Source organism: Anser brachyrhynchus, assembly GCF_964034855.1.
Source record: "Anser brachyrhynchus genome assembly, chromosome: 3".
NCBI lineage: Eukaryota > Metazoa > Chordata > Aves > Anseriformes > Anatidae > Anser > Anser brachyrhynchus.
Genome location: NC_137696.1, coordinates 96,739,244 through 96,757,019, shown reverse-complemented (window position 1 = coordinate 96,757,019; position 17,776 = coordinate 96,739,244).

The window sequence follows — 17,776 nt, the reverse complement described above, 5'->3', positions numbered from 1 at the left end:
AGCAATTTAAGGGAAGGGATTGCTCACTTCTGTCTGGAGTGTATGAGATAAAATGTGAAGTTCTGCATCCAGTCTGGAGCTCTGCAGTACAAGAAAGATATTGGCAGACTTGTATAAACCTCAAGGAAGACTGACAAGATGACCAAGGAAGTAGAACCAGAAGTATGAGAGGCTGAGAAAACTGAATTTGTTTATCTTGAAGAAGAGGGAGATTAGGGGATAAGTATTTTCTTAAAGTAACTTTTCTTAAAGATGGACAACAAGAGAATGAGAGGCAGTGAACAGAAGTTGAAGTTGAAGGAAATTCCAATGAAATTTTAGGAAAAAATAAAAATCTTCAGTGTGGATATGGGCAAGCAGTCAAGCAGTTTTCACAGAGAAGTGGTAGGATTTCTTTTCCTGGAGATGTATGAACCCTCAAATGACCCTGAGCAACGTGGAATAATTTCAAATTTCATTTGAGCAAGGGACTGGAGTAGGTGACTTCTAGAGGCTCTTATAACTTAAGTTATTCCACGATTCTATGATATCTGGACAGGAGTATCAAGTGTTGTTGAGACAAATAGTCTTTGATGAAACATTTATGCACTGGTGTTTATTATGTAGGCTATTCTAGACATACACAGTACACATCCATGTTTCCTTAAAAGAGAGTTAGATGTCTTTGTATGTGTATATGAGGATGTGTACACACTTAAACAATGCATGTGGACAACAGGTTCAGTTAAGCAACATGTAACATATAACTAAACCTGGGATAGATATTGCAATCATTTAGTAAGAAAATATTTTTGTCTTACCATATGATTTCTACTCAGTAGTTTATCAGTCCAGACTGTATTCAAGCATCTGACCTCCATCAAGGTTTAAACACATACACAGAAGGGAGTGAAATAATCAATTTACAGTAGGCATTTCACTAGATTAAATTGTCCTGAAGATATAATTTCCTGTTAAAGAGTCAATGGTGGTCACAGATTTTGAGAGTTCATGACTCCATAATGAATAAGGCAGTGGGCATTTATCATATCATCCAGGAATATCTAGATTTTTTTTTTTTTTTGTATTTGCCACTTACATATCAACAACATGAAGAACAGCCTGTAAAAAATAACAGAGCTTCACAGTTTAATACTGGAAGTGAACCAGAAAAAGATTATCAGTTTTGAAGTGTTATTTCTGCTTGATTTAATTTAAATATTTATGATCTGAGGAGGATATGTACAATATGAAATTATTCTAAGACATGTTGTTATGCTCAATGTCAAGTTATAGGCAAAAGTCTCATCACTAATGCAGTTAAAATTGTTCTTAAAAAAAGTATTCCTAATATTTCCATCACACCAGCCTTTCCACTGGTATAATGGCGATCTTTCCAGTGTCCCTGTGGGCCCAAAAGTTGATGCTTCAGCTCTTCTCAAGGATGGGTGACATGTCAGCAACTGCAGGTCTTTACAGAGAGAAGTGTGTGGTGGTTTTACTCGGGTGGGCGGCCGAGCTCCACCACAACCCCTTTCTCACTCCTCCTCCTCAAAGAGGAACAGGGAGAAAATATGATGAAAAGGACTCAAGGATTGAGATAAGGACAGGGAGATCACACAGTAATTATTGTGACGGGCAAAACAGACTCAGCATGGGGAGATAGTAAGATTTATTGCCTATACTAACAAGCTAGAGAAGCAAGAAACAAAGGAAAGAAACCAAAAGCACCTTCCCCCCCATCCACCCTCTTCCACCTCCTCCCCCCTGAGCAGCACAGGGGAACGGGGGTTATGGTCAGTCTATAGCGCTTCTTTGCCGCCACTCCTTCTCGGTCTCTCTTGTCCCCTGTGCTGTGGGGTCCCTCCCACGGGATGCAGTCCTTGCTGAACTGATGCGACGTGGGCTGCCCACAGGCAACAGCTCTTCAAGAACTGCTCCAGATATGGGTCCGTACCATGGGGTCCATCCCTCAGGAGCAAACTGCTCCAACCTGGATCCCCCACGGGCAGCAGCTCCTGATGTTTCATGGGCCCATCGAGCTACAGACAGCTCACCCTTGAGTCTTATTTCTCCTCAGGTTTAGGCTCTTGGTGCACTTTTGCAGGTTTCTCTGTCACAACCCACTTTCTTCTTCCAGGCTGCCAGATGCAGACTGGAGATGGTCCCCTAATCCCCCCAGCACCATGCACACAAAGGGATATTTTCTGTCAGAAAGTGTCTGGACGTTGCCAACCCCTCTCCAGCTGAACCATTCCCAGAACTGAAACTAAAGCAGGGGAGGCAGCAGTCACTGGTTCCCAGTGCATCTCAGCTTATGCTGGGTAACTCTCAACATATGTGCAGACTGAGAGGTTATGTAAGGTGAATCTGTGTTGGATCCTATAGTAATCATGTACTTGGATTTAATACCACAAAAATATGACCTGAAACATGAATTAAAAGAGTGCTTATATCTGTGATAAATCCCTGAGCTAGATGAATTACTAAAGAAGTCTAGAAATCATGATTATAATACATAATGCAGTTGATAAATTGGTGGAATGGCTTGCAGAAGAGGGAAGTAAAAAAATGTTTTATGTAAGTAGGAATACTCATCTGTGTATATGTTCAAAATGGTAAATGGTGGGCTGGACTGGATTTCACTGCAGAATGTAATTGAAAAGTTGCAGTGGATCACAAAATAAATTTGATTTTTTCCCAAAGAATAAGGTGGGAATGGCCTCAGGTGAGGCCAAGAGGTCTGTTCTATCCCTGTCCCACTGCGAAGATTATTCTTTGTAATCCTTAACCATTGTTTGTCTAGTTTTTTCTTAAAGACCTTGAGTAATAAGGACTCTCGAGCCCCTCCAGAGAATCTGCTCTGGTGCTTCACTAACCTTCTTTTTAGAGCTGTTCATCTAATATCTAACGTTTACTTTTTTATTTATTATTATTTTTATTTTATTTTCTGCAATCTAAACCCATTTTTCACTTTTCTTTCCTATTATGGACCTGAAGAACATGTTGTTGTTGTTGTTTTTGGTTTCTTTGTTTGTTTTTCTACAACCTTTTATGAATGTATAAACTGTTAGTGTGCTTCCCCTCCTACACTTACCTGTACACGTATCTGGCTTGAGGCAAACCAGTGTTACAGTATGGTATTGTATAGTTTTGGGACATGAGGAGGGTCACAAAGATGATACAGGGCCTAGAGCATCTTGCCTATGAGGAAAGACTGAGAGACCTGGGTCTGTTCAGCCTTGAGAAAAGACTGAGAGGGGATCTTAACAATGTTTACAAATATCTTAAATGTGTGAGATGGAGGGATTTGGCCAACCTCTTTTCAGTGGTTTGTGGGGACAGAACAAGAGGCAATGGCCACAAAATGGAGCGCAGGATTTTCCGCACCAATATGAGAAAGAACTTCTTCACGGTAAGGGTGATGGAGCACTGGAACAGGCTGCCCAAGGAGGTTGTTGAGTCTCCTTCTCCGGAGATATTCAAGGCCCATCTGGACGCCCACCTGAGCAACTTGCTCCAGGGAACCTGCTTTGGCTGTGGGGTTGGACACAACGATCTCTGGATGTCCCTTCCAACCCCTACAATTCTGTGATTCTGTGATAAGATCTGTCAACTGACTAAGTCACAGACCTCATCTCTGAAACTCAATGAGTTTGTACAACTAGCTGTCTCCCAGGCATAGTTTGAGAGGTACCATGGGCCAGGGACAAATCCCAGTAGTCGCTCTGTTAGCCACCCTGTTGCCTTAGAGAATTAAATAGTGTGGATATCTAAACTATTACTTGTTCACCTTAAGGTCATGGAATAAGCTCTGGCTTTCTTTATTTGACTAATAGAGACATATTTTCCATGTAGCTCTTCCTTTTTACTCTGTCCACATCTAGGCACCACACTTCAAAAAGCATATAAAACCAGATAACTGCGTACTAGAAAATGTGTTCTACAAGAAATTTTGAAAGAGCTAGTGTTATTTGACACAAAACAAGAAAGATTTCAGCAGTACACAATAACAGCGCTCAGATATGTGAAAGATTGTGGCAAATAAGTGGATAAATAATTACTTTTTTACACTATGAACAAGAAAAGAAATACTAGAGCTATTTTGCAGCAAGGAAGATTAAGAGTGTCCATAAAGGAAATCCTCCTGATTGGGAGATAGCTAGGCTTCCAAGTGAGGTAATTAGGCAGTCTGCGGAATTATGATAGCTAAAGATTTTTAGAAATAGATTAGAAAAAAAACAATTATTTGGTTCTGTTCCACTAAAATTGATCCTGCTTTGGAGCAGACTCCCCTTCTCTCCAACAGGTCTCTTCCAGTCCTCTTTCTATGGTACTACTATCACAACTGTGAAAATGACACTAGGGATGATGCCAACCCCCCAACTATGCTGTTGCATTGTATGAGAGACTGCTAGCTGGATGGAACGAAAATGATACTGGCAATTATGCTAACAATTCAATGCTCTGCTATGCCAATGCTTCAGCTTGCACTCTGTAACTGGCGGTATATATCCAAGTGACAATCTAAGCCTCTACAGGATAATCAGGTGGCAAACTAGTCTTAGGGTGGGATTGCAACATCAAGAGTAAAGTAGTTTACTAGTTAATAGGTGGGAAAATATCCAACAAATGTATAGAAACAAGAAAGGAGGAATGAGGGGTTGGAAAATCCTGTAACTAATGTTGTTGAGGCTGGAATAGAGAGAAACATTGTAAGCCAGCATGACAAGCAAGGTTTCAGTCAGGAGAGAACTTGAAAACCTGGAAGAGAAACTTAAAGCAAATACAACTAGAAGATGAATAGATGAATTTGGGGAATGTTTCAAGGCTTTTTTTTTTTTTTTTTTTTTGAGTTAAGATAAGTAGTGCAAGTAAAAGACGAATTTGCGGAAAGATTCAAGGGTTTTTGGAGATAAAATGGTTTCTTAGATTCCTGTGTAGGTGGCAGTGTAGACTAGTGGGTCTTAAAATTGGAAAGGTTTGTTTATTTTTACATGTGTCTACAAAACAAACAAAAAACTTTAAATCATTGTCTTCTCTCCCTTTTTTCACCATGGAAAACAGCATGTCAATATCTGGCATTAAACTCAAACAATGGGAAAGTAGATTTTGCTCGGCTTCCTGAAAACTGAATATACACACACTGTAAAGTGTTTTTTAAGGCGATGACTAATCCTGAAAAATATTTAAGTCAGAGAAAGAGAGGCTGGGAATTTTAACTAAAATTTTCAAATTAAAAAATAAATGGGAGTTTTTAAGTGTCAGAACAAAGATATACATCTGATTTTCTTTGTGTAAAAGATTTGTACCAACTTTGTGGAGTCACTGAATAAAGTTATAAGTGATGTATGAAATGAAAGCTCACTGCCCAATGTACAGAGAGAATATAGTCATGATTTTTCAATCACTGCTGCCATATGTTTTATAATTTACTGTACTGGTGTTTTTCAGACGTTTTTTGTATGTGTATGTGTCAGTGCTGAAATGGAGCCACAGAACACCACCAAGAAAAGTCTGAAAAAAGCAACTAGCAAAAATAATTTTTAAAAGCTGTTTGAATTTGGGCCCTTACATATTTTTTCCATTATTTCTCTAGGGACCTGAAGAGATAGATCTATTTTAAAATCATTTATTCTTTTTCTATTGCTAAGAGAAGTTACAATTGATCATACATATGCTTCCATATTGTTTAAGAATAACACCTTTCAGTTGACTCTTAAAGATGGTAGAAAATGGAAGATGTACGAGGGATTGTGAAAAAAACTATGGATTTTTTTTTCCTAATAACAAAATATTTTATGAAATATGAAATTATATGATACAAGGGATGTAACAGAAGTCCTTATCAGAGGTTTTCCTTTGGGGATAACAGAAGTGTACCCTTTTCATTTTCATCTTCATCTTGGAATTCCAAGGGATTATATGATATATTCCTCAGGATTTATATCATAGTTCAGTAGGAAAGAATCAAGAGGGATCTGAAATTCACATTTTTAAGAATATTGAGAACATGGATAAATGCAGTGCTTAGAAAGCTCATATTACACAAATGTTTTGCTGAGGTATAGCTATAATCGACACACACACACACGCACAAAATATATATATATATATAGCCATAAAATATGTCCATAAATACAGCCATTAGCCATATCACTGAAATATATATAGCAATATATGAAGATAAGAATGCTTAATACTTTTTTTTTTTTTTTAATGATTTTTTGTTACTTGTTACTTGTTGCTATACTGTTTTGGACAGTTGTATATACTGACAGCAAGATTATCCTCTTAAGCAATGTAAAGCTGCAATATGCCAGAATAGTGACTTTCACATATCCTTGCACAAGAGTCTGCAGAAAAACAAAAACAAAAACAAACACAAACAACAACAACAACAACAACAAACAAAACACCACATTACTCATGGAGCAAGTTCAGAGGAGTGTTACTAAGATGATTAGAAGAGTGGAGCACCTGTTGTATGAGGACAGGCTGAGAGAACTGGGCCTGTTTAGGCTGGAAAAGAGAAGACTGAGGAGAAACCTCATTAATATATACAAATATCTGAGGGTAGGGTGTCGAGAGGATGGAGCCGGTCTCTTTTCAGTTGTGCCCAGCAAAAGGACAAGAGGCAACGGGCATTAACTAAAACACAGGAGGTTCTAGCTCAATATGAGAAGGCACTTCTTTACTGTGAGGGTGACAGAGCACTGGAACAGGTTGCCCAGAGAGGTTGTGGAGTCTCTTTCTCTGGAGATATTCAAGGCCTGTCTGGATGCCTACCTGGGCAATGTGCTCTTGGTGATCCTGCTTGGCAGGGGGGTTGGACTAGATGGTCTTCAGAGGTCCCTTCCAACCCCACATTCTGTGATTCTGTGATTAATTAAAATATGTGCTTTAATGTAACATTAAAATAATGGATATTTATTATTTATTGATGCCTTAAATTCATTATTATATGGAAATGCCTAAGACAAAATGCCAACGTATCTGTCGTATTTCTTTTGTATAGAAGACAAATGCTGCTATATTTTATAGTTGAATTCTCTCAAATGAAGTAAAATCCAAAGCAAATCCACTCAAAATGAGAAGTTTATAATAGGATTCATCCTGTTGTATGACATTTGTTTTAATTGAGTAAATTGCTAGCAAGAGTTAAGTTCAATGTATATCACAAATTACTTAAATTGTAACAGTTGATTGCTTAATCATTTGTTACCCTTTTATTCAATTTATGCTTACTTCAATACAAAAGCTGAGAATACCCAGCATGCAGAAAGAAAGAATTTCCTTCCACCTCTCTTTTGAATGCATTAGTTCAAAACTGTATTATGATTGCTTTGGCACTAGAAACTGATTAATTCTTATTTATAATGCAAATAACTTTCTTATCTTAGGGTAATTATTTTAAATAAAAAAATATTATTATATAGAATTCTCAGAGTCTTCATTCTCTTAGGCACCATGTTAAAGAGAACCCCAGAATGAAGTTCCTCAATATGATATAAAGTAGGAATTTAAGAAGAAAATACATCTAAAATTCTAAATCTATATTTTATAGTGAAGACCACAGACAGTATGTAGTTCCTAAATGTGAAGTCGTATTATGAGGAAAAAGAAAAAAAAAATCAAATTAAAAAGTTTTTAGTTATAGAAAACCTCCTAGTTTCTTTCTCTCCACTACACAAGGAAACAGTGATTTCAAGGTATTAAAGGTTAGACAGAATGGATTCAGATCTTTCCTGATTTTGGGGATGATAAGTAACTCGAAGCACCATTGCATCTTCTACACTATATAGAGCTAGTCACTTTGTTGAAATAAGGTTTTATGCAGATCTGTGTGAAGAATATGTATCTTTTTCCATACGCCTATTATGTATGGCCAGACAGCTCTTCTAAACAATACAAAATTTGGCCATTTCATTTAGTATTTCTAATGCATCTGAAATAATAAGAAAATTCATATTAAGCAATTAAATATGTGGTCAAAACTGAAAAAAAAAAGATCAGAAATACACGGTTTTAATATTTTTGCTGCTGAAACTGGTCAGAAGACAAGATAATAAAACCCTTGATGTACATAGTTTAAATATAGAATGAAAAATATGAACTTGGTTAAAAAAAAAATCAATAACATTTGTCACATCCATAGAATCAGAAGTGTCACCAAGAAAAGACTTCAAAAATGAGATCAAAGCCCTAAGCAAGATTAGCCTGGTTAACCAATTTGGATAGGATGTTTAGACAAGCCATAGTATTTGAATAGGAATCAGTCAAAGATAACAGAAAGTGAGACAGACTAACAGAACAAATTTAAGCCTGGATTTTTACAGGTTTTCTGTATGTTGGTGAAGTTCATCATGGGGAGAAACAGAAAAAGACAATGGACTACCAGGAAAGGTGGAGAGTAACAGGTTTTAAATAAATATTATCAAAGCAAGATGACAACTATCAGCCTACTACACAGATAGAAGACAACTATCAGCCTACACAGCCTACCTGCTAAAAAAGTTTAAATAATTGGTTTAATGTGAATTGAGTGCCTGGTTCAGTTGTTGGATGTCCCTTTTTTAGCAGTTAGGAAATTATATCACTAAGCAACAAAGAATTGCTACACAATGGCTGAGCATTCTGTAAAAAGTGCAAGTGTAATTGAGAATTTTACATAACAAAAACAGTCCTGAAAGGAGAGAAAATATACTTTATATATACTTTTCCAGTCACTACTGGGGTCCCCCAGGGCTCAGTACTGGGGCCAGTCCTCTTTAATATCTTTATCGATGACCTGGATGAGGGGATCGAGTGCACCCTCAGTAAGTTTGCAGATGACACCAAGTTAGGTGCGTGTGTCGATCTGCTCAAGGGTAGGAGGGCTCTGCAGGAGGATCTGGATAGGCTGGACCGATGGGCTGAGGCCAACTGCATGAAGTTCAACAAGGCCAAGTGCCGGGTCCTGCACCTGGGGCACGACAACCCCAAGCAGAGCTACAGGCTGGAAGATGAGTGGCTGGAAAGCTGCCTGGCAGAGAAAGACCTGGGAGTACTGGTTGATAGTCGGCTGAATATGAGCCAGCAGTGTGCTCAGGTGGCCAAGAAGGCCAACAGCATCCTGGCTTGTATAAGAAGCAGTGTGGCCAGCAGGTCTAGGGAAGTGATTGTGCCCCTGTACTCGGCTCTGGTGAGGCCGCACCTCGAGTACTGTGTTCAGTTTTGGGCCCCTTGCTACAAGAAGGACATTGAGGTGCTCGAGAGTCCAGAGAAGGGTGACGAAGCTGGTGAGGGGTCTGGAGAACAAGTCTTATGAGGAGCGGCGGAGGGAGCTGGGATTGTTCAGCCTGGAGAAGAGGAGGCTCAGGGGTGACCTTATCGCTCTCTACAGGTACCTTAAAGGAGGCTGTAGAGAGGTGGGGGTTGGTCTATTCTCCCACGTGCCTGGTGACAGGATGAGGGGGAATTGACTAAAGTTGCGCCAGGGGAGGTTTAGGTTGGATATTAGGAAGATCTTCTTTACTGAAAGGGTTGTTAGGCATTGGAATGGGCTGCCCAGGGAAGTGGTTGGGTCACCATCCCTGGAGGTCTTTAAGAGACGTTTAGATGTAGCCCTTAGTGATATGGTTTAGTGGAGGACTTGTTAGTGTTAGGTCAGAGGTTGGACTGGGTGATCTTGGAGGTCTCTTCCAACCTAGACGATTCTGTGATTCTGTGATTCTGTGATTAATTTATTATTATTATTATTATTAATAGTAGTAGTAGTAGTAGTAGTTTATGATACTTTTGCTGAATTCTAGTGCTTTATTAATCAATACAAAATAAATCACTTCTGGAACAGCCAATCAATTCTGGAACAACTTAAACAAGATAGCAAAAAGAATTAAAAGTAAACAAGTGTTCAGTGTCATCTTATTTTTATTATAAAATATGAGCCATATAAGAAAGACAGATTTCGTTGTTAAACATCAGGAGGGCAATACAAAGTCAAATACAGCCAGGTGCTTCAAGGTTCAATGTAAAAGCCATTCATTTATTTCAGGAATTAAATTTGTCAGAGCAATGAATGATGTCCATTGTCTGATGCGTCTCTCTCTTTTATTCCTTCAAACCATTAAATGAAAATCTGACATGAATCAAATCAAGGATCTTCAACATGGAAACAATCAAACCGAGGGATTCATTTGGCTTTCAGGCTGATTAATTTTAGAAGCTCTGTGGATCTGGATTAGAAGAACTGAGCAATGTACTTTTTAATACTGGCGGACAGTCTATTTCTATACATTCCTAAGACAGACAATCATATCCTTACCAAGCTTTGATTATGTTTAATTTGGGTAGACTGTTTGACTGAACAACTGTGTAATATTACTTATGGAACGTGGGAGTGAGCAGGAGGGAAGATCACGTGGTCAGTCATCCTCTGTGTCACTGGATTCTTATCAGAAGCTATTGGAAGACTTGCTTTTTCTTAGCTACTCATGTCACGTTTATTTTTTTTTGTTTGTTTAAAAATAGACTATTCTCAGAAATAAATGGTTAAATGAAAAATAGGTATTACTGTGCAATGCTGTTACTGTATATATGTGTGTATATATATATTTAGTTTGAATATTACGTAAACATTTTGTTTACATAAGGGTTCCAAGATTTTGTTATCATTTACGTAGTAAATATGTTATCGATTTTTGGTCACTTTAAATTACTTTAGTATTAGGGGAGTTAAAGTGGAATGATTAATAATTTTCTATTAAACTAATCTTCCTCCTGATGTTGAGGTACAGCTGAGCACCAGAACATTTCTCATCCTGAATGGGCCACTACTAATCATAACGTATACTCTGTTTACAATAACCAGTGACATTCCCATTGATCACAATAGATACATTCTTTTTCAGATGACTGATCTCCATATCTCAGCATTCAGTATCGATAATACATTAAGTCAGTATCAGCTCAGTAGAGAAGAGCAGCTGAAATGTAGCTCCTTTATCATAAACTTACAAATGAATCATTCATTCTGTTTATTGCCTCTTCCAGTTTCTGTCACTCCACAATAAATTATCTAGCAACTCTTTTACAACTCACAAAGTTTAATAGCAGAATGCAAATGCATTGTTTTTGTTGTTTTGTTGTTGTTATTATTTTTTTTTCTTAAGGTTAATTTCTATGCCTAGACTTAGGATGCTGTATTTTATTAGTGACTTGTAGGAAACCGGAAATGAATGAATTTGTTAAGAAAAATAAAAAAAATAAAAAATCATGAATCTATGTTACTTAGCTTAGGCATTTTTAGGTATTTCTTTATAAATTAAGTTGTGGATATGGAGACTAAATTTTTTCTAATTATCAAAACTCCTTTAACTACCTACATAAATATGCAATAAAATCTATATAAAAACAAAATAAAAAACAGAATTTTGGTCAAATAAAAACAAAAATGGAATTTTAAAATGACTCAGAATTCTACTGCATAGTATGTGCAGGGCTTAATCATATAATGTTGGCATTAGCTGGATCTCATAAATGTCTAAGGTACAAAAAACATTTGATAGGCTGTTCTAGTGCAGTTTGCATGAAACTTTCTGACAGACATTGAGTTTGCTGCAGTGAATCTATAAGAAAAGTCTCCTTAAAATCATATGGCACCCCCACTCCTAGCAAATTCTTGGAGCAGATGATCTTGGAGGTCTTTTCCAACCATAAGAATTCTATGATTCTATGATTTAAAATTTCATTTAATTATTTATATATATATACATATAGTAACTCCATATTATTCAAAATCATTTTATTAATTTAATATAAAACTTTGACCACAATTATAAAGATTTATGTTGATGAAACAAACAAACAAAACAAAACAAAACAAAAAAAAAAACACCAAGGATCAAAGATACATTGGATTTGAAAAATAAAGATTTCTATCTACTTTAGCTTGGAATGATTATACCCAGAGTTTCACATTGCAAATACTGGGTCAGTCCAACTCCTTTTGAAATCAATGATTGTCTGTATATTTACTATAAAGGGAGATAGATCAGATCTGGATTTGGTAGCATATTCTTGTGCAGAAGACTAAGAGAGAACATGCAATAGATTTTTCCTCTCTATTTTTTCAGAAGTGGGGGCTAATTAAAATAAGAAAATGACAACTGCATTTCACCACTCACAAGTTCCTAGAAAGAAATGTATTATTCTGATTCTTTTTTCACCTAAAAGTTTCAGTAATGAGACCTCCTGGAAGGAAACTGTAAAATATGGAAAGATATATAAAGTTAAAGATCAATAGTTTTTTTCAGTATGCATTGCACGGGAAAGGTGTGACTATATAACAATAATGCAGAAAGATGTTGCACATGATGAATATCATGTTCTTTACTATAGCTGCAATAAAATAAGAAATGAATAAGAGTCTTAAATACAGACAAATTATTTCACAAGAAGCTATCAGCCATTGCAGTGCTTTATGCATTTGAAGATGGGAAGAAAATGCACACTAGTGCAATATTCTACTTTTGTTTCCTTAAAAGTACTCAAATAAAGTTTCATATCCATTGTGTGATATTTATACTAGAACATATTACAGTGGTACCACTGAGGGTGTTTGGCAGTGGTGTACTGTCAGTGTACTACAGTATGAAGGCATCCAGTCCAATTCTACTGTTACTGTACTGTCTTCAAAAGGATTGCAGAATAAATAAATGAATAAATGAATAAATAAATAAATAAATAGTAGTATTACTTGGGCAAATGTAAATTCTTTACCACGTTAAAAAAAAAAAAAAAAGACAACTTGAAGTGAAATAAAACATTAATTCAAACATACTTGGTAGGCTTCTTATAGTCACTTATAAAGTTTTTCTAGAAACAAATTAAACAGGTCAACAAATCATGTAAAGAACACCTATCTTCTTAAGTCTCTTTTATTTAGAGGCAATATGTCAGTCAGCTAGTGGACTCATTTTTCATGCCTATGTGAGGGATTATAAATATGTGAAGTCAGCATTCCTTCCCTCAGTGAGTGACAGTTTGTGACTTTAAAGATATATACCTTTTTCCATTAAAATAGTATATTTTCTTTCCAGAACTAAAAATATTTTCTATCACAAGCCATAGGTAAGATAATGGTAAGTGCTCTGCATTCTGTCCTAACAGCCTAAAAATAATTCAGATCAAAGTTAATCTTTAAGTTGGAGGAACTTTATGTGAAAATAAATTTTAAAGAAAAAAAAATTAGAAAAAGAAACGTATATACTTGAAGTGCACCTAGTCCTAAAGAAAAAGTGTACAGTTATAAGCCTAGGAAATTGTTTCTTTCCTTGGACTGTAAGACAGGCATATGAAATGTTCTTCAATGTATTGATCCAGTTGTTCTTGAATATGATGTGCTCTTCTAGATATAGTCAATTTCTGACATGGGAGTTATCAATAAGAAATTTAAAATTAAACTTAAAATTAAACTAAATTAAACTAAATTAAACTAAAAATTAAACTAAAAATTAAACTAGGCTAGGCTAGGCTAGGCTAGACTAGACTAGACCAAAATAGTTTAGTTGGAAGGGACATACAAAGATCATCAAGTCCAACTGCTTGACCTCTTCAGGATTAACCAAAATTTAAAGCGTATTAATAAGAGCATTATCCAAATGCCTTTTGAATATTAACAGGTACGGGGCATCAACCACTCTGCTAGGAAGCTTCTTCCAGTATATGACCACCCTCACAGTAAGGAAATTTTTCATAATATCTAGTCTGAACCTTTCCTGGTGCAACATTATGCCATTTCCTCGAGTTCTATCTTTGGTTAACAGGGAGAAGAGAGTGGAACCCCTCATGAGGAAATTGTAGAGAGCAATGAGGTCACCTGTTAACCTCCTTTTCTCCAAACTAGACAAACCAAGTGTCCTCAGCCTTTCTTCATAGAACATCTTCCAGCCCTTTTCCCAGCTTTATTTCCCTCCTCTGTATGCATTCAAGGTATCTTCATTTTCTTTTTTATTGTGTAGCCCAGAACTGCACACAATATTCAAGGTGAGACTGTGTCAGCTCATTCAGCTATGCTGAATATAGCTGGATATTTACACACGGCCATCTGGTTATACTTGTTCAAGGTACCCCAACACGCAGTTTACCGTCTTGGCTGCCAGGGGACGCTGCTGGCTCATGTTGAGCCTTACGTTGACCAGCACCCCCAGATCCCTTTCTGCAGGGCTGCTCTCTATTCACTTGTCTTACAGTCTGTAGCTGTGTATTCCGGCATTACTCCACCCCACGTGCAAAACCCGGTATTTACCTTTGCTGAATTTCATGCCCTTGCTAACTGACCAGTGTTCCAATATATCTAGATCTCTCTGCAAGGTCTCTCATCCCTCCAGAGAGTGAACAGCACCTCCCAGTTTAGTATTATCAGCAAACTTGCTGAGGATGCATTCAACTCCTGCATCCAGATCATTAATAAAAATGTTGAACAGGACTGGCCCTAGAATTGAGCCCTGGTCACCGCTAGTGACTGCCAGCCTTTTGAGCTCTTCCATTGAGCCAGTTCATCATGAACATGTTCATCTCACAGACAGAAAATTTGTCCATAAGAATTCTGTGAGAAACAGTATTGAAATCTTTGCTGAAATCCAGAAAGATTACATCTACTGCCTTCCTTTCCTCTATTAAGTGGGGGACCTTATCATAGAAGGTTATTGAATTACTAAGGCAGAACCCACAAGAATCCCTGTTCACTGTGCCTGATAATAGCTTCATTTTTAAATGTCTTTCATTAGCATTCAGGATAATCTTCATGTTTTTCCTGGTACTGATATTGGACTAACAGGACTGTGATTCCCTGGGTCTTCTCTTGTGCCCTTCTTGTAGATCAGTATTGTACTGGCTGGCTTCCAGTCAGGAGGGACCTCCCCATACTCCAAAGACCTTTGGTAAATTGTTGAGAGAGATCCAGCTACAGTGTCTGCCAATTCCTTAGTATTCTGGGGTGAATCCCATCTGGCCCATGGGCTTATGAACATTGAGCTGATACAGCTGTTCCTTTACAACTCAGGTGACCACAGATGGAAAATTACTGCTCCCTCAGTCATGGTCCCCCAGCTCTGAGGTCTGGGCAGCCCAAGGTCTATCATTGCCATTAAATACTGAGTCAAAAAAAAAAAAAAAAAAAAAAAAGACATTAAAATGCCTCTGTCTTTTCCTCCTCCTTATTTGTTAGATGCTCTAAGCATCAGTCCAATGCTTTTCTTTGACCTCCTTTTGCTGTTGACATACTTGAAGTAGACTTTTTTGTTGTCTGACACCACAGTGGCCAGTGTCAGCTCAAGTTGGGCTTTGTTTTTTCTTGTTTTCTCCCTGCAGATGTGAATTGTAGTTCTCCATGTGAAGCCAGATCTTGCTTACAGAGGTCATATATTTTCTTTTTCTGTCCTTGTTTTAGGCAGGGCTCCCCATTCAGCCATACCTAGGAGGGCTGCTCACTCAGTGCTTGTGACAGGAAGTTATCTTCAACATGCTTCAGGAATTTCCCAGCCATACTTCGCAGAAGTATAATACTCCCAGTTTCTCTCTGGAAAGTTGAAATCTCCCATAAGGAAAAGGACTACTTAACCGGAGGTTAAGATATGTAGAGAAGTATTTGCAAATATCTGTGCTATACAGTATGTGTTGCAATGGTTTCAAGCTCCCACTACATGAACTATCCTTGCCAACTCCAGTTGCCAGTCTGAAGTCTAAACATAGTCTGAATGTGAACATATATCCTAAAATGGAAAACAGCCCACAGACCTATATATCATCCACCTGCCTCAGCTGATACCATTTCCAGAAGGTGTTTGCAATGAGATCCTTGTTATCTTTTCTGGAGTTGAAGAACTGTGAACTATCTTAGATGCATAGTAACTGGTTTTCCATCTTAAGAATCCAAATTTACCTTCCAAAACCGAATGATTCCAGGCTTTTTGCCTTTTGTTTTACCAGAAGAATGTTTTGTTCCTTATACACTGTTAACATGGATTATGCTAGAAACAATGACCATAGCATTCATGTCAAGCAATACTGGTTTATTAACCAGCACTGCTGGTTTATTATACATTTCAAACACTCTATGTTTACCATAAAGTCAAATTTCCATAGTCTTTGTTCTGGATAGCTCAGGCAGCGGAGATGGTGCTTTGCTCAGTGTATAATTTGAAAACAAGCTTATGAAGTAAGCATAAAGTTGCCATGAATCACATTTTTTACAACAGTGGCTTTACAGAACACTTATTGTTCACTCGAGGTTAGTGTATAGTTGAATTGTTTTGACAGGTTTGTTTAAAGTTGAATTGTTATTGACTTTCTAATATATTTGGTTTTGCATGTAGTAAAATGTGAATCAAAAATATTCTTCCTTGGAAGTATTTGTAGTAAGATTTAACACATAACTAGAATTAGTAGTTTAGCAAGAGTGCCTAGTACCTGTGCCTGTGTCTGTGAAGTGGTAAAACTTCTGAGGAAATTTGTGTTCCATTTTGTCTTGGACAGAACACCATCTATGAATTTATCCTGCAGTATCTCTTTCTCACAGCTGCTTGTTACTCAGACTGTATACTTTCTATCTCCAGGAAATTCTATAGCAGTGCCTGCAGAGTCTCAGAGGAACAAGCTTTGTCTGAATACAGATGTTTCAACCAGAAATTTGGGAACGTCATCCAGGGATAATAAAATTATTAATTCCCCTTTGAAATAATAAGCATTAGTTTTTCCCCTTTGCAAGAAGGAGCATCTGGAGACATGGCTTAGAAAAGCGAATTTTTGCTTTAAATATAAAATGCTGAAAAATAATGAAAGTATTGAAAAAGGTGAAATATGTAAAATGTCCACATTAAAAGTGTTAGTGGGCTAGAAATATATTTGTGAAATATTTAAGAAATACGCAATCTGTGACCTCAGGTCTGTCTTTCTCCTACAAATCCATGTGTGCAAACCACCTTTAATGAAGCAGCAACAACATCTGGTGTGAACTTGTTTATACCAGGCAGAGTACCCTAATTCAGATGAGGACCATGAAGTTACTAAGAGATTTATGCATCTGTGAGGCAGGAAAATGAAAATTGATGATGTTAGCCATACAAATTATGTGTATTTTGTTGTTGTTGTTGCTTTTTGTTTGTTTGTTTTACACATAGTTTCAAGCTGCGATTTTATACTCATTTACCATTTTTTCAGGAGATTATCACTTATATGAAATAGACAAAGAAATAGGGAAAACGAACAAAGAAACAAAACCTTTAGTTCCAGAGACTCACCAGGTTACACCAAGGTATAGGCACTTTTCAAGAAAATAAATCATTGCGCTATCAGGGACTATATAAAAATGTCATTGTTCCATTCTAAGAAAGGTGCCTCAAATTAGTCTCCACTACCAAAACAAAACAAAACAACAACAATTTAAAAAGTTTTAGAAAATGAAAATACTGGCTTTTTAAAAAAGGCTCTGATGAAGAGATCCTTTGAATATGTTACAGCTACATGGCATATAGCACATTTATCTTTACTTCCGTATCATGTTCGAGGCTCTCTAAGGCATAAGTCAGTTAATTAGCCATTATTACTGGTGCTTTTAACATTGTAATAAATTAAATAAAAGGATCCTGCATGGTAAACATATTTTATATGCTGGGATTTAAAATTTTTTAGTGATGCAGTATTTAGCAATCCAGATCTTCATGAAAGAGAGAAGAACAAAAATACTGTACCATTTTCTGAGATAAATACTGCAGTTATATATTGATGCATAAGTTGAATGAAACAACAGCTGCAA